The 21,431-nt window shown below is 47.4% G+C and overlaps 1 pseudogene; it reads right to left on the reverse strand.

Annotated features, from left to right (window-relative positions):
* Positions 1 to 20,315, reverse strand: part of LOC139360112 (zinc finger protein 669-like) — a 41,733-nt pseudogene extending 21,418 nt beyond the window's left edge.
* Between the last annotated feature and the right edge of the window lie 1,116 nt (positions 20,316 to 21,431).

Raw genomic sequence — 21,431 nt, forward strand, 5'->3', positions numbered from 1 at the left:
TATTTGGGTCCTTACCACTTCCTGTCCCCCTCCTAGCACCTCACAGGTATTCAGGCAGCTTTGCATCCTGGGCTTCGGTTATTCCTGCTGTTGAGACCACTCACGCTCCGTGGTGTCAGCAGCCACCGTTTGACTTGCTCATATGCTAGTGGGTTAGAAAAGGGGAGCATCTGCCGAGGGATCTGTCCTGTGGCCTGGCCTGGGTGTGGACAGCTGTGGTCTCCCAGGGCTTCGTGGATGTTGCGTCTGAGAAGACTGGAAGTTGGCCAGAGGCCTCATGGGGGTCCTTCAGGGACAGTCTCAAGGTGACAGCGGCTGCACCCCGAGCACAGCCTGAACTGGAGAGGCACCTGCGCCTCTGACATGGCTTTGCATAATGTGCAGCATCTTCACACCTGCTGTGTTCTGCTGGTTCCAGGCCAGTCGCCAGAGCTCGTGCAGATTTGGTGGGGTCCTCCCTCTTAATGGCAGGTGTCGAAAGAACCCGCGGATACGGTCATAGCCACCCCAGACGTTCACTCCCTACCAATCCCCTGGTAGTTTCCCCAGCCTTCCCCCATCCGTACTGAAGAACTGACACCCGCCCTCTGGTTTTAAAATGTTTCGAATTTGAAATAATTTTATAGATATGTATTTTCTAGAGAGTGATGTAACATCCATAACAATCTAAAAACAGATTTTCTAGGAAGTTACCGTGAAATCTACAAAGTCAATAAAACATTTCATCCCAGGTGCTGAGCTTTGAGGAGAGTATCAGGGTTTGGGCTCTGCTGCCTTTCCCCAAAGAACTCACTTGGGAAGCAGTAAGGTACGTGGCATCCTGGGGCCTGGCTGACATCAAGCTTGTCTGGTACTGTTAGTTTCAGCAGCACTTCTTCTTTAGCGAGGCTGTTGGAAGATAAAAGGGGAAGGAGGAATTTCTGGGCCTTGGTGGCTGTGAGGAGCTGCAAGTGATGCTGAATGCGATCTTCCAGCTGGCCTGGAGCCCTGGTGGAGACTGAACATGGAACGAGAGGCAGGTTTTGTGGGTAGACAATGGCGTCCATGAGAACTACTGAGTAGGCAGAAAGAAAGATGGGTCTGAAGCTCAGGAGAGAAGTGGGGATGGAGGCATGCATTCTGGAATCATAGACAACAGCAGACATACTTGTTCAGCAGGAGGAATACGCAGGTGGTTCATCGTCTCGTCATAGTCATCATTGGACTTTGCTTTTGGCATAGGGCATCGTTTCTTTCTCCACTGTCCCGTGATGGTGGCTTTTTACATTTTATATTTGGGGAAACTAAGATTCACAGTCAGGTTGCTGCTCAGTGAACCATTAACCATTATTGTGCATGGGCACTATTGTGGGCATTTTAATTGTCATGTATCTTTAAATATTTTCTATTTTTCAGATTAGAAGATAATTCTGAAACAAATGCCAGCCACTCTTTAATTACAAAAATGACGGATGAGCTGTATCACCATGTGCCTGAGAATCGTTGTGTTTTAAAGGACTTGGATCATCTTCCTACTGAGATGTAAGTTCCAGGACATCCTGACAACTGTTGAAACATTGATTATGCAGATTAGCATAGCAAACTTAGACATTTTCTATGTTTTAGATTTTATAAAGTAGTCTTAGAATCCCACTGTTACTACTCCAAGAGGAATTATGAGATCAGTTTTGACAATCTCTGTGCAAGCGTGGCACATCTGATGAGGCTGTGAATGTCACATTCTGTTTGCCACAATTCAGTGTATTTAATTAACACTTGCCGCATGTCACGGTTGTCCCTGCAGACACACCAGTGATACGCAGCTAGCCCTGGCTCCCAGAAAGCCGCAGCCTTGCAGGTACAGAAGGAGAGTGAGGTACAGGTGAGGATCACAATGCCTGCTCCGAGTCTGGCTCTGTTTGCAGGTGGCCCCAGCTGCTCCGTGAGCTCTGCAGCACACCCTTTCCTACCCTCTTCTGCCCCAGGATTGTGCTGGAAGTGCTGGTTGTGTTCCAAAGCGTCAGCAAGCAGTGTCACCACGTGTCTGGCCAGGTCACCATTGCCTCGGAGCTGAGACACAGGCAATGGGTGGAGAGGATGCTGCGGTCTCGCCAGCGGCAGAACTACCTGCGTATGTGGAATAGGTGTGCGCTCACTTTCCTGTTTTGGAGGGGCACTGTGGGGCAGGAAGTTGTCACAGATGCAGTTCCAGTCCCCACTGAAGACACACACAGTAGGCCCCTCACTGAACCCATCGACAAGTGTTGATATACTTGGAGTTCACAACTGATAGTATGAACCCAACGTATCTGAGACAGGTCTCAATCCTTTTAGAAAGTTTACTTTCCCAGGGTTAAGGATGTGCTGTGACAGCCTCAGGAGATCCTGACAGCATGTGCCTCAGGTACTTGGGGTACGACTTGCTTTTATACATTTTTGTACATTTTAAGGAGACATAAGACATCAGTCAGTAGGTGTAAGGTGTACATTGGTTCCATCTGGAAAGGCAGGAAAACACAAAGGTGGGGGCCTTCCAGGTTATAGGTGGACAAGAGACAAAGGATTGCATTGTTTTGAGTCTTTTTCATAAGCCTTTCGGTGAATACACAATTGACTTGTGAGTGGGGGTAGAGGAATAGTGACTTACACCTTAGTGTGGCTCAGCGAAGCTGCATTTTACACAGGGCAGAGGAAGCAATCATATAGGTATTTGTCTCAGTTGAGCTGAGGGATGACGCCCTGTCCCACGCCTGGGAAGATTAGCTGGCAACTGCATTGCCAGGGTGAAATTCAGCAGAAGTCTTTCCGGGTAGAGATCTTGAGGCCCACGAGGCATTTCCTTGTGGACAAACTGTGAGGGAGGTCTGTATGTAGCTTTTTTCTCTTGTAGCCACCTTATTTAGGAATAAAATGGGAGGCATGTTTGCCTGAGGCAGTTCCCAGCTTGACTTTTCCCTTTGGCTTAGTGAGTTTGGGGTACTGAGATTTATTTTCCTTGCACGGTAGAAACAAAAGTTAAGTTCCCACAACGTGTTTCTGGTCACAAAAATATTGCCAAACTTCTAAAGAAAGACCCAAAACACTTACAGTGTTAAACATTGAGGCACATATGAGCTCTATGGACATTTAAGAAAGATGAATAAAAACAAGTGAGAACTACTCAGTGTTTGGTGAGGCAGTGAGTGACGGCAGTCCGGCAGTCCTGTGGTGGTTAAATGAGGCAGTAAATGTTTGCAGAGAGAGACCTCCCCAGGCCCGCTCCCTTCCCCCCACCCACAGCTCCAGCACCAACAGGAACAAATGTGTGGGTCACGGAGCACTTTTGTACCGACACGCACTGTCGAGCACTTGTATGATGATGGCAGACTTTACAAGTTCTTATAATTTGTATTCATTCATTCATTCATTCATTCATTCATTTTCCAACCTGTTCATTCCAGTTCAGAGTTGTGGGTGGCTGGAGCCTATCCCTGCAGCTCCGGGTACAAGGCAGGACCCACCCTGGACAGGACGTGGTTCCTTCGCAGGGCCAGTCACACACCCACACTCACTCTGGGACCATGGAGATGTGCCATTTCACCTAATGTGCACGGCTCTGGGATGTGGGAGGAAACTGGGGGATGGGAGAAAACCCATGCAGAACGTGCTTCTCCACACAGACCGTGGCCCTCATGGTGTATCGATTTCTTTTCTCACTGATGTTGTGATGAAACGGTGTTGAATGAAATGATGTTATCTGAGGACTGTGAGGACTCCCCATGCTGATTTTCATAGAAAGTTATAGTACATACTATTTTAAATAGTGTTTGTAATTTGGCCTATGGAAATGTGGGTTCTATCTACCTAAATGAATATTTGGATTTAAAGTATAACAGCAGATTAATTGGATTTGGATTTAAAATATAACAGCAGATTAACTTAATAGCAGATTAACAGCATTATGGTTCCTTCACTTACAGTGTATATTTTAGAATGTGCTACATCCTTAAGAAATGACCATTTTGGATACATTTCTAGAACTTTTGGGTTGAGTGGTATCTGTGTTTTTAAAGCTTTAAATAGATATCACTGGATTCCCCTCCAGAAGGGTGCTACTTAATTTACACTCTTACCAGCAGTTTATAAGACAAGGTCATTCTCTTATTACCACTCTCCAAAACCAGAATATTTTTAAATGTCTCAACTAGATTCATAGGAAAAATAAGATCTTACTTTAGTTGGGATTTCTTTAATCTGGTGGCATTGAGCCTGCTTTCATATTGAGGCCATTTGTTTTCCTCTGGTGAGAGTCCCTCCCTAGATGTCAGAGGGCAGGGAGCAGGGGAGCTGCTGGGCGCAGACTGGGCCTGCCTGGTGCTCCGTGAGTGTGCAGAGCCCCTGGCAGCCCTGACATAGACTGTCAGATGTCTGAGAGTCTCAGATGATGACTGATGAGCAAGGAATGCGGACGTGCAGGATGGGCCGGGAGCAAGGGCTACACTGGGCACTCCCGGCAGCTACGGGCCTGGGGGCTGGAAGCAGGCATTGGGCTCTGAGGATTAGGAAAATTATTTTTTGAGAAGTTGGGACTTAAGGATGTTGATGAGGTGAAACATCTTTTTCCTGATGAAGGTGGAAAATACCAACGTTCCTCAGGTTTGAATTTACTTTCATCTGTTTTTAGTATCAGACTACTGTCCCCTGTGCTCAGCCTGATCCTGTTCCTCATTACGCTGGAGTTGGTCAACGTTCATGATGTTCATGGGAAGAATGCGCATGAGTATCAGCAGTACCTAAAGTGAGTATGTTCCAATTCTCTGTAGTCACATTGCATCGTAGGCCAGATTGGGGGTGAGCCTGTAGGAGTGAGACTGGGGCAGCATGAGGGCCATCATCTCCTTGGTGGCCCCACAACCGCCTCACCACCGCCTCAGGCAAGGGTCTGACATCTGGCCTTCAAGAAGAAGTCCCCCATGCAAATGTCTCAAAACCACATTTGTTTGTTCGTTTTTCAGAGACAGAGTTCCATCTGGAAAGCCAGGAAAACACAAAGGTAGGGGGCTTCCAGGTTATAGGTGGACAAGAAACAAAGGATTGCATTGTTTTGAGTCTTTCATAAGCCTTTCAGTGAATACACAATTGACTTGTGAGTGGGGGTAGAGGAATAGTGACTTACACCTTAGTGTAGCTAAGTGAAGCTGCATTTTACACAGGGCAGAGGAAGCAACCATATAGGTATTTGTCTCAGGTGAGCTGAAGGATGACGCCATGTCCCACCCCTAACCGTAACCCTAACGAAAACCCAAACACACCCAAACCCTAACCCCTAACACTAACCCTAAACTTAAAACCCTAAACCTAACCCTAACCTAATCCATAACCCTAACCCTAACCAACCCTAAACCTAACCCTAACGGCCCTAGCCCTAAACCCTGACACTAAGCCCAAACCCTAACCCTACCCCTACACCTGAAGCTGACCCTGTCACTAACCCTAAACCCTAACCCAAGCCTAACCCTAACCCAACCCTAACCCGAACCATAACCCGAACCCTAACCCCAACCCCAACACCAACCCTAACCCCTAACCCTAACCCTTGCCCTAACCCTTACCCGAACCCTAACCGAAACCCAACCCTAACCTTAACCCTAGCCCTAGCACTAACACTAACCCAACCCCAAACCCCTAACCCCAACCCCTAACCCTACCCTAACCCTAACACCCTAACCCGAACCCTAACCGAAACCCAACCCTAACCTTAACCCTAGCCCTAGCACTAACACTAACCCAACCCCAACCCCAAACCCCAACCCCTAACCCCTAACCCTAAACCCTAACCCCGACCCTAACCCTAACCCCGACCCTAACCCTAACCCCGAACCCTAACCCCAACCCTACTCTAACCCCAACCCTAACCCTAACCTAACCCTAACCCTAAGCCCTAACCCTAACCCTAAACCCTCACCCTCACCCTAACCGTAACGTAGTTCTTTGCTACGTTTGCATTGACTATGTCAGTGTTATTAAGATCGCTGTCTTATCACTCCAGGGCAGCATGGGGATTACAGATCTTACATTAACTTTTCTATTGACGCAGTGCATTAGCATTACAGGTACTTGTTACCTGAGCACTGTGGGTGTCGTATTTTGGGTGTCATGTCTGCATATGCAGCATTTGTGTTCCGGGCCACGGTGTGGACCTCGCACTGAGGACGCCTAGCCCTGGGTGGGGAGAACCTCGGTGCACAGGATTCAGAGCGGCTTTTGGTTTCCCGTTTTCCACACTGAACCATCCTCACTAGTCTCTGACCTTCATTACTCCAGGTTACAAATAGAAAGGATTTTATTCGCCGTGGATGCTGCCCCTCGTTGCCCCAAAGCGAGGCTGAGAACGCTGCTCCGCCTTCGCGGTGTACCCCGGGTCTGTGCTGAGCAGAACGCAGCTCCGCCCTCGCGGTGCACCCCACGTCCGGACCTGGGCTGAGGAGAAAGCTGCTCCGCCTTCGCGGTACCCCGAGGTCTGCGCAAAGGAGAACACAGCTCCGCCCTCGTCATGCTCTTCGGGTCTGTGCTGAGGACAATACAACTCCGCCCTCGCAGAGGCACAGCGCCGCGCCGCGCAGGCGCAGAGTCGCAGGCCGGGGCGGCGCAGCGCAGGTCGGCGCAGGCGCAGAGTCGCAGGCCGGCGCGCCGCAGGCCCAGAGTCGCGCGCCGGCGCAGGCGCAGAGTCGCAGGCCCGGGCGGCGAAGATGCAGAGTCGCAGGCTCGGGCGGCGAAGGTGCGAGTCGCGCGCCGGGCGCGGCGCAAGCGGGCTCAGGCGCAGAGTCGCAGGCCGGCACGTCGCAGGCCGGCGCAGGCACAGAGTCGAACGCCGGCGCAGAGTCGCAGGCCGGGGCGGCGCAGGCCGGCGCAGAGTCGCAGGCCGGCGCAGGCGCAGAGTCGTACGTCGGCTCAGCGCAGGCCGGCACAGGCGCAGAGTCGCTGGTACGTCGGCTCAGCGCAGGCCGGCACAGGCGCAGAGTCGCTGGCCGGCGCGGCGCAAGCCGTCGCGACGCAGGCGCAGAGTCGCAGGCCAGGGCGGCGCAGGTGCAGAGTCGTACGCTGGCGCGGCGCAGGCCAGCGCAGGCTCAGGCGCAGAGTCGCGCGCCGGGCGCCGCGCAGGCGCAGATTAGCAGGCCGGGACCTCGCAGGCGCAGAGTCGCAGGCCGGCGCAGGCGCAGAGTCGCAGGCCGGGGCGGCGCAGGTACAGAGTCGCCCGCCGGCGCGGCGCAGGTCGGCGCAGGCGCAGAGTCGCAGGCCGGCGCGGCGCAGGTGCAGAGTCGCGCGCCGGGCGCGGCGCAGGCGCAGAGTAGCAGGCCGAGACCTGGCAGGCGCAGAGTAGTAGGCGGCAGCAGCGCAGGCACAGAGTCGCGCGGCGGACTCGGCACAGCCCGGCGCAGGCGCAGAATCACAGGCCGGCGCGGCGCAGGCGTAGAGTCGCGCATTGGGCGCGGCGCAGGCGCAGAGTAGCAGGCCAGGACCTCGCAGGCGCAGAGTCGCAAGCCCGCGTGCGGGGGGAGGGTGTTGCGGCGCAGGCGCACACACGCATGCCGCGTGGACCTCAGGGGGCGCGGTGCAGGCGCAGAGACGCACGCCGCCGGGGGAGCAGCGCAGAGAGGGGCGGGACATCAGTAATCTGAAAAGCCGGGCTCGCGTGCCCTCTGCTTGCAGCCGCACTACAGGGCCCTCTTGCTCACGGTGCTGTGCCAGTGCGCCCCCTGCTGTTGACTAGAGCAACTGCAGGGGCCTTTTATAGTGGTGGCCAGCGCTCCCTGCTGTCGTCGGGGCCCTGCAGGGCCCTCTTGCTTGCAGTATAGTGACGGCCCGCCGCCTGCTGGCAGTTGGGGACGTTGCAGGGCTCTCTGGGTCACAGTGTAGTAGCAGCACTCCCGATGCTGGCAGCATAGTAGCAGCAGTCCCGATGCTGGCAGCTGGGGACACTGCCCGGCCCTCTTGCTCCAAGTGAAGTGGTGGCTGGCTCCCCAGCTGGCAGCTGGGGACACTGCTGGGCCCTCTTGCTTGCCTTGTAGTGGGGGCACGCCCCCTTCTGACCGCTGGGGGCACTACAGGATCCTCTTGCTCACAGTGGAGTGGCAGCACGCCCCCTGCTGCCAGCCAGGACACTAAAGGGTCCTCTTGCTCATGGTGTGGTGCCCGTGTGCCACCTGCTGGCAGCTGAGGACACTGCAGGATCCTCTTGTTCACAAGGTAGTCGTCGTACGCCCCCTGCTGGCAGCTGTGGACACTGCCGGGCCCTCTTGCTGGCAGTGTCGTCCCAGCACAACACCTGCAGGCACACGGGGACTATGCAGGGCCCTCTTGCTCCAGGTGTGACGGCTGACGCCCCCTACTGGCCACCTTCTGCACCACTTAACGTTGGAGCGCCAGTTATTAAGCGCCATCAGTTCTGGAAATTCAAACTGAAACGGAGCTATTACTGGGGAGAGCTGATGTCTCAGTTCTTGTCTAACTTGGAAGAAGGATTTTCACCAAGAGGCAATACAAAGATGGCAGATAACTTCATTGAAAAAAATACAGTGTGAAGAGCTTATTGTAGAAAAATAGGGAGCAGTAGACTGATTGTGCAGGAAAGCAGCAAGAGTCCTGTGCAGGGAATTTTATTTTGGACTTCTTTACATTCCTGCCTTTGTCTCCAGTCTCTGCCTGTTTTCTTTGATTTTCCTGCTACTGCCTTAGGTCCCCAACTTGCCCCAAGTAGGCTTGTGGGACCTCCTCACTGTTGGTTGAGGCACATGTGTGGTGATCAATCCGAACCCACTCTGGAAACAGGCTCCTTCCCGCCATCCCAGGCAGGCTGACAGCGGTCACATTTGTACCTACTGCACCTATCTCTTTTGAATGTCCTTCTCTGCCCTAATCTGTACTTATGGTGCCAGGTTTCTTTTAAGAATGTCCCCTTTGTCCTTATCAGCATGTAACTAGCAGTATTGTGACATTATTACTGCAGAGTGAATGATGACTGGGGCATCTTAAGAGGAGTTCTAGGGTGTTTCTGCATAGCTACCTCTTCTCCCTCCAACCCACAATTGACAAGTGCCCATCCACTCCAGCATTAGAGATGCCACTAATATGTGAATTTTTGGTGGTCCCTCTAGGTGAGTCTTCCCGGACTTTCCCTTTTCCAGGAGCTCCCCCTCCTGTTCATGTCTAGCCATCTATCTGCTCTAACAAAGCCCACTATCCTGTGTCTTTCCCAAAAATAGTGAGGGAACGATTAATGGGAAACCATAGGAAATGATATGCATGTAGATGAAAACTTTACAACTTACACAAATAATCACTCAAAATCATCCTTACACTAAAAATGCAAAACTATACAATTTCTAGAAGAAACCATGGAAGAAAAGCTATGTGACTTTGGGTTTGGTAATGGATTTTAACAAATGACACAAAAGGTTGGTAGACACAGAAGAAATGACAATGTGGATTTCTTAATATTTAAAGTTTATACTCTGGAAAAGACCTTGTTAAGGGAACAAAAAGACAAGCCACATATTGAAAAAAAAAATTCCAAAATACAGATCTGAGAAAGAATTTGTATTCAAAATACATACAAAATTCTCAAAACTAAACAATAAGTTAAACAGCCCTATTAAAAATGCACACAGATCTGAACAGACATCTCACCAAAGACGATCTACAGATGGCAAGTAAACATACAAAAAGATGCTCAACATAGTAGATAACTGAAAACCACAGTGAGACAGCACAGCTGGTCTGTATCTGTTAGAACTGCTAAACTCTAAAAAAATGACAAATTGCTGGAGGAAAAACAAGAACTCTTTTCATTGCTGGTGAAAGACAGTTTGTAAGACCAGAATATGCCACCCCAAAATATGTCCCTTTTGGCATAAGAATTATTCTGAGCTGATTACTTTGAAAAAACGCTAAAACAGGAAGTTCTGAAAACAGAGTAGAAGTTACCCTTGTGTAAGGAAAATTTACATCTATAAATGAAATCCCCATTTAAAAGATCTCTGTCTCTGTCTCTCTCTCTCTCTCTCTCTCTCTCTCTCTCTCTCGACACCAACCAAGAAGAGAAGGATGACTAAATCACTAAAGAGTCTTATCAATGGAGAACGCATGGAGTTAAGTCTGTATAAGAAAACTTACCCTTGTCTACTGTGCTTTTGCTTGTTACCTCCCCACTACTGAGCCTCAAATCTTCTTTCTTTAAGTTGAAGATAGCATTTACACTTGAATTGAAAGCCACCTGTTGGGGATTTACTCATTTTTCCCTGAGTATCTGCCATGTATCCAGAAGGTATACATGTTTTTAAACTTGTCTACTTTTTTCTCATTTTAATCTGTAATTTGTTACAGAGGATCCCATTTAAGAATTCCATAAAGGTAGAGAGAAAATTATTTTTCCTCCCCTATTACAAGTTGGGCACTTTTTCCCAAAGCCAAGCAAGCCTCACCTTACAATCCAAAAATCACATTTGTAAGTATTTTGACAGCTACTTTGATATTATTTCCAAACAAAAGCTACCATGCAATTATGTACAGAAGCCCTATTCAGAATGACCAAAGGAAGAAAATGAATCAGAAAGTCTTACAACAGATGACTGTGTGGGAACCCACTCAGACATCAAGAGTTGTTATAGGGGCCAGGCACAGTGGCTCACTCCTGTAATCCCAGCACTTTGGGAGGCTGAGGCAGGTGGATCACGACGTCAGGAGATCAAGACCATACTGGCTAACACTGTGGAATCCTGTTTCTACTAAAAAAATACCAAAAAAAATTAGCCACTTGTGCTGGCAAGCACCTGTAGCCCCAGTTACTCGGGAGGCTGAGGCAGGAGAATGGCATAAACCTGGGAGGCAGAGCTTGCAGTGAGCCAAGATCGCACCACTGCACTCCAGCCTGGGTGACAGAGAGAGACTACATCTCAAGAAAAAAAAAAAGAAACTTGTTTGTTTTATATTTAATAGTGATAACTCTGCAGACATAGTTGTTTTATTACACAAAAAATATTAAATTTATCTTATTTAACTAAGTTTTACCCAAATCACATTAACCTGAAAAACATTTGGAGCGGTTCCTATATTTCTAGGAGTTTGGGGAATATTTATTTATAATTGTTTTTTTTTTCCAAGCCAAGTTAGAATAGAGCACTTTTAGAGGATTTTATAAATGAATTTTGCAGTGCTATCCAGAGTTAAGAAAAATCAAATATACAGAAAATACATTAATAGACATACAAACACAAATAAAGATCTCATAGCTTTCATCCTGAAATTTTAGCCACGAATCAGGCATAAATATTCTGATGGCTAATTTTAGACATCTGCTTGAATGGATTAAGAGATACTAACATAGCTGGTAAAGCAGTTTCTGGGCATAAGTGTGAGGGTGTTTCTGAAAGACACTGAGATAAGGAAGATCCACTCTGACCCAATGTGGATGGGCACTGATACAGTTTGACTGTGTCCCCACCCAGATCTCATCTTGAATTGTAGTTCCTATGATCCCTACATGTTGTGGGAGGGACGCAGTGGGGGACGATTGAATCATGGTGGTGATTACTGCCATGCTGTTCTCATGATCTGATGGTTTTATAAGGGGCTTTTCCCCTTTGACTTAGCACTTCTTGCTGCTGCCATGTGAAGAAAGACATCTTTGCTTCCCCTTCCGTCATGATTGTGAGGCCCCTCCAGCCATGTGGAACTGTCAGCCCATTAAACCTCTTTGTTCTTTATAAATTGCTCAGCGTCAGGTACTTCTTCATAGCAGTGTAAAAATGGACTAATATAGGCACCATCCAATTGTGTGAGAGCCCAGATAGAACAAAAAGGAAGAGGAAAGGTGAATTATCTTCTTCTGAAACTGAAACATCTTTCTCTTGTCTTTGACATCGGAACTTCAGGGTGTCAGGCCTTTGGCCTCAGAATGAGAGTTACACCATTGGCTTAACTAATTCTGAGTCCTTTGGTCATGGACTGAGCAATGCTACCAGCTTTCCTGGTTCCCCAACTTGGAGACAGCCTATTGTGGACTTCCTCAGCCTCCATAATTATGTGAACCAGTTTCCCCAATGAATCTTCTCTCATCTATCTACATAAATCCTAAGGATTGTGCCTTTCTGGGGAACCGTGACTAATGTGATTACAATAATACAAAATTCACCAGTTTAAATAGAGGACTTGGTTTTTGTCTTTACCCCATTTTATATTTGTATTATAACTGTGTTTCCAGAAAATGGAAAAAGTTTTTATCTTCTTCATATGAGGGCTAAAGCTTTTTTCTAACCAATATTTTTGGAGATTTTTAAGATTTTCAAGATTTTCTTTTGACCCTAACCCTAACTCCTAACCCTAACCCTAACCCCTACCGCTAAACCCTAACCCTAACCCCTACCACTAAACCCTAACCCTAACCCTAATCCTAAACCCTAACCCTAAACCCCAACCCAAACCCTAACTCCAACCCCAACCACAACCACAACCCTAACGCTAACACTAACCCCAACCCCAACTCTAAAACCATAACCCTAAAATCCTAACAACCCTAAATCTAACAACCCCAACCCTAACAACACTAACAAACCTAATGTTAGCAACCCTAAACCTAACAACTATAACCCTGACCCCTGTCCCTAACCCTTTGTATAAATATCAAGTGATCTTGAATAGCCAAAATACTTCTGAAAACCAAAAGCCCACTTAGAGGTTCACATTTCTCATTGTCAAATATTACTGCAAAGGAATAGTAATCAAGACAACATAATACTGGCATAAGGAGACAAATATAAATCAATGGAACTGAATGTCCAGTCCAGAAATAAAACCATACCTCTACGGCCAACTGATTTTTGACATGAGCCAAGACCATTAAATTCAACAAATGCTGCTAGCATCTGACTACCTACAGTCAGAGGTAACAAACTGTGCCATGACTGTACACTTACCTCACAACACAGAAAAAGTAACTCAGGCTGGGCGCGGTGGCTCACGCCTGTAATCCCAGCACTTTGGGAGGCCAAGGCAGGTGGATCACAAGGTCAGGAGATCAAGCCCATGGTGAAACCTCGTCTCTACTAAAAATACAAAAAAAATTGGCCGGGCGCGGTGGCTCACGCCTGTAATCCCAGCACTTTGGGAGGCCGAGGCGGGCGGATCACAAGGTCAGGAGATCGAGACCACGGTGAAACCCCATCTCTACTAAAAATACAGAAAATTAGCGGGGCGCGGTTGTGGGCGCCTGTAGTCCCAGCTACTCGGGAGGCTGAGGCAGGAGAATGGCGTGAACCCGGGAGGCGGAGCTTGCAGTGAGCCGAGATCACGCCGCTGCACTCTAGCCTGGGGGTCAGAGCGAGACTCCGTCTCAAAAAAAAAAAAAAAAAAAGTAACTCAAAATGGTTCAAAGCCCTACATATAAGAGTTACAAATAGAAACTCTAGAAGAAAACAGGGATATATCTTCATGACCTTGGATTTGGAAAGGTGTTACAGATCTGAAACCAAAAGCACTAGCCACAAAAGAAATAATTTCCTCAAAATTAAAAACTTTTATGCATCAGAAGACACTATCAAGTAAGTTGGCTGTGCACTGTGGTTCATGCCTGCAATCCCAGCACTTTGGGAGGCAGAGGCAGGAGGATCACTTGAGTCCAGGAGTTCAAGACCAGCCAGGATGACAGAGCAAAACCCCATCTCTACTAATAACACACAAATTAGCCAGGAATGGTTGCACACAGCTGCAGTCCCAGCTACTAGGGAGACTGAGGCGGGAGGACTGCTTGAGCCCAGAACATAGAGGTTGTAGTAAGCTGAGATCGCACCACTACACTTCAACCTGGGCAACAGTGCAAGACCCTGTCTTTAAAAAAAAAATGGGTATGATGGCTCACACCTATAATCCCAGCAATTTGAGAGACTGAGGCAGACGGAACACTTGAGGTCAGGAGTTGGAGACCAGCCTGGCCAACATGGCAAAACCTTGTCTCTACTAAAAATACAAAAATTAGGGCCGGGAGCGGTGGCTCACGCCTGTAATTCCAGCTCTTCTGGAGGCTGAGGCAGAAGGATTAACTGAGGATGGGAGTTCAAGACCAGCCTGACTAAGAGAAACAAACCCCATCTCGACTAAAAATACAAAATTAGCTGGGCGTAGTGACACATGCCTGTAATCCCAGCTACTCAGGAGGCTGAGGCAGAAGAATCACTTGAACCCAGGAGGCAGAGGCTGTGGTGAGCCAAGAGTGCACCACTGCAGTCCAGCCTGGGGAACAGAGCAGGACTCGGTCTCCAAAAAAAAAAGAGAAAGTGAAAAGACAACCCACAGAAAACAAGAAAATATCTGCGCATTATATATCCAACAAGTCTGTTGACTACAATATATAAAAAATTTGTATAACTCAACCACAAGAATAACCAAATTACAAATGGAGAAAGAGCTGAACACACACTTCGCCAAAAAGACATGCAAATGAAAAACAAGCACATGAAAAGATGATCAATATCATTATCATTATGGCCATCCAAACTGAAACCACAACCAAATACTCTTTCACACACACTAGAAAGGCTACAATCCAACAAATGTAAAGTAACAAGTGTTGGCAAGGTTGGAGAGAAATCACAACCATTAAATACTGTATGTGGAATATAAAATGGTGCAGCCTATTTGTAACATAGTTGGATATTTCCTCACAAAGTTAAAAACACGATGGGCATGGTGGCTCATGCCTGTAATCCTAGCACTTTGGGAGGCTGAAGCAGGCAGATCACTTGAGTACAGGAGTTCAAGACCAGTCAGAAGGACATAGCAAAACCCTATCTCTACTAAAAATACAAAAATTAGCCAGGCATGGTGCCACACACCTGTAGTCCCAGCTACTAGGGAGGGTGAGGCAGGAGGACCACTTGAGCCCAGAATGTGGAGGTTGCAGTAAGCCGAGACTGCACCACTATACTCCAATACTCCATCCTAGGTGACAGTGCAAGACCATGTCTAAAAAAAAAAAAAAAAAAAAAAAAAGAGACCAGGCATGGTAGCTCACGCCTGTAATCCCAGCACCCCAGCACTTTGGGAGGCCGAGGCAGGTGGATCAATTGAGTCCAGGAGTTCAAGACCAGCCAGAAGGACATAGCAAAAGCCCATATCTACTAAAACTACAAAAATTAGTAGGGCACGGTGTCACACACCTGTAGTCCCAGCTACTAGGGAGGATGAGGAAGGAGGACTACTTGAGCACAGAATGTGAAGGGTGCAGCAAGCAGAGATGGCAGCACCGCACTCCAGCCTTGGGCAAGAGTGCAAGACACAGCCTCAAAAATAAATAAATACATAAATAAAAACTGGCCAGGCGTGGTGGCTCACACCTGTAATCCCAGCACTTTGGGAGGTAGAGGCAGGCGTATCACCTGCCATCAGGAGTTCAACACAGTCTGACCAACATGGAGAAATCCGGTCTCTACTAAAAATACAAAAAATTAGCTGGGCGTGGTGGCCCATGCCTGTAATCCCAGCTACTAGGGAGGCTGAGGCACGAGAATCGCTTGAATCCAGGAGGCAGAGGTTGCGGTGAGCCAAGATCCTGCCACTGCACTCCAGCCTGGGCAACAGAGCAAGACTCCATCTCAAAAAAAAAAAAAAAAAAAAAAGAAAGTGAAAAGACAACCCACAGAAAGGAAGAAAATATTCGCTTGCACATTATATAACAACAGTCTGTTAACTACAATATACAAAGAATTTGTATAACTCAACAACAAAAACAACCAAATTACAAATGGAGAAAGATTTGAACACACACTGCCAAAAAACATGCAAATGGAAAATAAGCACATGAGAAGGTGATCAATATCATTATCATTATGGCCATCCAAACTGAAACCACAATCAAATACTCCTTCATACACACTAGAAAGGCTATAATCCAACAAACGTAAAATAACAAGTGTTGGCAAGGTCAGAGAGAAATCACATCCCTTAAATACTGTAAGTGGAAAATAAACAGTGCAGACTATTTGTAACATAGTTTGGTATTTCCTCAAAAAGTTAAAAACACGACGGGCACAGTGGCTCATGCCTGTAATCCTAGCACTTTGGGAGGCAGAGGCAGGTGGATCACTTGAGTCCAGGAGCTCAAGACCAGCAAGAACAACATAGCAAAACCCTGTCTCTACTAAAAATACAAAAATTAGCCGAGCATGGTGCCACACACCTGTAGTCCCAACTACTAAGGAGGCTGAGGCAGGAGGATGGCTTGAGCCCAGAATATGGAGGTTGCAGTAAGCCAAGGTCGTACCACTGCACTCCAGCCTGGCTGACAGCACAAGACCTTGTCTCAAAACAAACAAACAAACAAACAAACAAAAAAGACCTGCCATGGTGGCTCAGGCCTATAATCCCATCCAGCACTTTGGGAGGCCGAGGCAGGCGGATCACTTGAGTCCAGGAGTTCAAGAACAGCCAGGACGACATAGCAAAACCACGTCTCTACTAAAAATACAAAAATTAGCCAGGCATGGTGCCACACACCTGTAGTCCCAGCTACTAGGGAGGCTGAGATGGGAGGACTACTTGAGCCCAGAATGTGGAGGTTGCAGTAAGCCGAGATGGCACCACTACTCCAACCTGGGCAACAGCACAAGACCCTGTCTCAAAAATTAAATAAATAAATAAATAAATAAATAAAGGCCAGGCATGGTGGCTCAATCCTGTAATCCCAGCACTTTGGGAGGCAGAGGCAGGCGAATCATCTGAGATCATGAGTTTGAGACCAGTATGACCAACATGGAGAAACCCCATCTCCACCAAAAATACAAAAAATTAGCCAGGCATGGTGTCCCATGCCTGTAATCGCAGCTACTCGCATGAACCCAGGAGGCAGAGGTTGTGATGAGCCAAGAGCACACTACTGCACTCCAGCCTGGGAAACAGAGCAAGACTTAGTCTCCTAAAAAAAAAAAGAGAGAGAGAGAAAGAGAAAAGACAACCCACAGAAAAGAAGAAAATATTTGCGCATTATATATCCAACAACGGTCTGTTAACTACAATATATATAAAATTTGTATAACTCAACAACAAGAACAACCAAATTACAAATGGACAAAGAGTTGAACACACACTCTGCCAAAAAGACATGCAAATGGCAAACAAGCACATGAAAACATGATCAATATCATTATCATTATGACCATCCAAACTTGAAACCACAACCGGATACTCCTTCACACACACTAGAAAGGCTATAATCCAACAAATGTAAAATAACAAGGGTTGGCAAGGTCGGAGAAAAATCACAACCATTAAATACTGTATGCGGAATATAAAAGGGTGAAGCCTATTTGTAACAGAGTTTGGTATTTCATCAAAAAGTTAAAAATAGGCCGGGCAAGGTAGCTCATACCTGTAATCACACCACTTTGGGAGGCTGAAGCAGGTAGATCACTTGAGTCCAGGAATTCAAGACCAGCCAGGACGACATAGCAAAACCCCATCTCTACTAATACAAAAATTAGCTGGACATGGTGGCACACAGCTGCAGTCCCAGGTACTAGGGAGGCTGAGGTGGGAGGATTGCTTGAGCCCAGAATGTGGAGGTTGCAGTAAGCTGAGATCGCACCACTACACTCCAGCCTGAGCAACAGTGCAAGACCCTGTCTCAAAAAAGAAATAAAAATAAAAAGGGCCAGGTATGATGGCTCATACCTGTAATCCCAGCACTTTGGGTGGCTAAGGCAGAAGGATTACTTGAGGTCAGGAGTTGGAGACCAGCCTGGCCAACATGGCGAAACCTTTTCTCTAGTAAAAATACAAAAATTAGCGCCAGGCTCTGTGGCTCACACCTGTAATCCCAGCACTTTGGGTGGCTGAGGCAGGCAGATCACTTGAGGTTGGGAGTTCGAGAGTAGCCTGACCAACATGGACTAACCCCATCTCTACTAAAAATACAAAATTGGCTGGGCTTGGTGGCGCACGCCTGTAATCTCAGCTACTCGGGAGGCCTAGGCAGGAGAATCGCTTGAACCTGGGAAGCAGAGGTTGCAGTGAGCCGAGATCGCACCATCACACTCTAGCCTTGGCAACAAAAGCAAAATTCTGCCTCCAAAAACAAAATATATATATATACAAAAATTAGCCAGTGTGGTGGCACACACCTGTAATCCCAGCTACTCAGGAGGCTTAGGCAGGAGAATTGCTTGAACCCGGGCAACGGAGGTTGCAGTGAGCCGATATCAGGCCACTTCACTCCAGCCTTGGTGACAGAGCAAGACTCGTCTCAAAAAAAAAAAAAGAAAAGAAAAAGAAAATGCATGGGAGGAAATGGTATATCCTGAAATGAGGACTTTCATTCTGGACTAGGGTTTCCAATGAAGGTGTCAGTTTATCCTTCGGTCTCCACAGGCCAAGAATTTGCCATCCAGCAAGAGGCAACAGAGGAAGCCCCCCAAGTCCCATGCCAGAACTATGACATAATTACATTCCATGTCAATACTTAAATATTAATAATTCATCTGCTTAAATATCTACACTTACTTTACCAATTTTCCATTATATTGATGAAGAGGTTTCCAAATTTCATATAGGTTGTCATGATGTGGATAGGACTTTTTGATAGTTAACTATACCGAATGACTATATAAAATATAAGTGTTAAGGCTGGGCGCGGTGGCTCACGCCTGTAATCCCAGCACTTTGGGAGGCCGAGGTGGGCAGATCATGAGGTCAGGAGATCGAGACCATCCTGGCAAACACAGTGAAACCCCGTCTCTACTAAAAATACAAAAAAATTAGCCGGACGTGGTGGTGGACGCCTGTAGTTCCAGCTTCTTGGGAGGCTAAGGCAGGAGAATGGCATGAACCAAGGAGGCGGCAGAGCTTGCAGTGAGTGGAAATCGCGCCACTGCACTCCAGCCTGGACGACAGAGTGAGACTCTGTCTCAAAAAAAAAAATGTTTAAACCTAAAATACCTTGCAACTGCTAACACAGGGCTAGAGAATATAGCAAGGTAATAGTCTGTCCAGTAAATTCTTCTGAAATTTCTTTTTTTTTTTTTTTTTTTTTTGAAAGAGTCTCACTCTGTCACCCAGGCTGGAGTGCAGTGGCACAATCTCGGCTCAATACAACCTCCACCTCCCGGGTTCAAGCGATTCTCCTGCCTCAGCCTCCCAAGTAGCTGGGACTACAGGGGCGTGCCACCAGACCAGGCTAATTTTTGTATTATTAGTAGAGACAGGATTTCACCATCTTGTCCAGGCTGGTCTCGAACTCCTGACCTCAGGTGATCTGCCTGCCTCAGCCTCCCAAAGTGCTGGGATTACAGGAGTGAGCCACTGCGCCCAGTCTTCTTCTGCAGTTTCAACAATCAACTGCAATTTGCCTTTCCTTCAGCACCGAAATTTTATTTTTCTTTCCTAATTATTTCAAATATGAACTTTGGTTCCAGGGAACTAGTATTTTCTTGATTTATAAATTGAGGGTGGCTGGGCATGGTGGCTCATGTCTGTAATCCCAGCACTTTAGGAGGCCAAGGCAGGCAGATCACTGGAGGTCAGGAGTTCAAGACAAGCCTTGCCAACATGATGAAACCCCGTCTCCACTATAGATGCAAAAATTAGCCAGCCGTGGTGGTGGGTGCGTATAGTCCCAGCTACTAAGGAGACTGAGGCATGAGAATCATTTGAACCCGGGAGGTGGAGGTTGTGGTGAGCCAAGATCATGCCACTGCACTCCAGCCTGGGTAACACAGGGAGACTCCATCTCCAAAAAAAAAAAAAAAAAACAATTGAGGGTCATCTCACAGATGATATAATAAATAATGATTTGTCTTTAGAAATTCACATTATTAACTTTTCTACTTTTAGATATCATGACTGCTGTGACTTGAAGGACTTATCTAAACAAAGCCTTAAAAAACTAGGGTGGGCAGTGAGTGAATGGGTTGAGGGTACCCACATAAAATCCCCAAGACACCTGGGAGCCCATGTCCCCGTGAGTAGGACTGCAGGCAGCTGTAGCAGACTGGATGGGAGAGGACAGCAGGCAGGAGAACTCAGGGTCTGGAGGCCATGGTTCTAAGGCCAGAGGAAATCATCAGCAAACTTAAATCCAGAGCTTGACAGGATGAAATTTGTGATTGTAAATGAATATTTGCCATTACCAAGTGAGATCACCAGTGGTGGTAGGATGGTTAGGTGCTCCTCCAGGTGGGCCGCAGTGAGGACAGCGCAGCATCAGGCCAAGGTGTTCATACCAGGAACGCAGGCTCTGCACCTGTTTAGGAGGAAACACTGGGCAGACCCAGCTTGGAGTCATCTCGCTCTTTACATCTGTCAAGGCTGTGAAAACTGAGAGTCTCCTGGATGCGGTGGTTCACACCTGTAATCCCAGCACTCTGGGATGCTGAGGCGAGTGGATCACCTGAGGTCAGGAGTTAAAGACCAGCCTGGCCAACATGATGAAATCCCATCTCTACTAAAAATACAAAAAATTAGCCGGGCGTGGTGGTAGGTGCCTGTAATTACAGCTACTCCGGAAGCTGAGGCAGGAGAATCTCTTGGAACACGGGAGGCAGAGGTTGCAATGAGCCAAGATGGCACCACTGCACTCCAGCCTGGATGACAGAGCAAGTCTCCATCTTAAAAAACAAAAACAAAACCAAAAACAAAAAACAGAAAACTGAGTCCCATGAACAGTTCCCGAAAAAGAAATTGGGCCAACATGGAAACAGACATTTTCTCCCAGCTAGCAATGAAGTGAAATTGGTCTGCAGACTGGACTTTCACATGGAAACCATGTATTTCCTAATTTGGGGGTTATGTGGGGATCACCTGGAGGACTGTTCCTGCTTTTGGTCAAACACAGGGAGGTATTCTTTGTGAAGCTGCAAACCCAAACCCTAACCCTGACCCGAACCCTAACCCTAAACCCGAACCCTAACCCTAACCCAAACCCTAACCCTAACCCTTAACCCTTAACCCTAACCTTAACCCTTAACCCTTAACCCTTAACCCTAACCCTAACCCACAGTTAGGGTGATTGTGGTGGACAATCAGGTATTTTTTTTGGAAACTGTCCCCCATTTTTCCCTGCCCATTATGGGCACTCTGGGATAAATCCTGGGGATCCCTAAGGGCCCTAGCAATGGAAAATGCTCTGCTGAACCATCGGACCTGGGAAGCTTATTAACATCTTCCACCTATGAGCCCTCAGCTCTAAATGAATGCACTAATACCCCATATACTTCAAGGGATTTGTGTGTATGTGTCAGATGAATTTATGCATATGAGAGCACTTTGTAACCTTAAAACTCTTGGAGAAACGGAAGAAGTTACGACTCTAACTCCCCTCCTTTTCTATTCTAGTGGAAAAGGGCTATGTCACAATTCCCTCACCCCAGTCCCACTCCCCTCAGGCACATAAACCCAAATAAACACAATCTAAGCAACTGCAATGTGCTTGC

This window comes from Macaca nemestrina, chromosome 19, assembly GCF_043159975.1.
Source record: "Macaca nemestrina isolate mMacNem1 chromosome 19, mMacNem.hap1, whole genome shotgun sequence".
Lineage (NCBI taxonomy): Eukaryota > Metazoa > Chordata > Mammalia > Primates > Cercopithecidae > Macaca > Macaca nemestrina.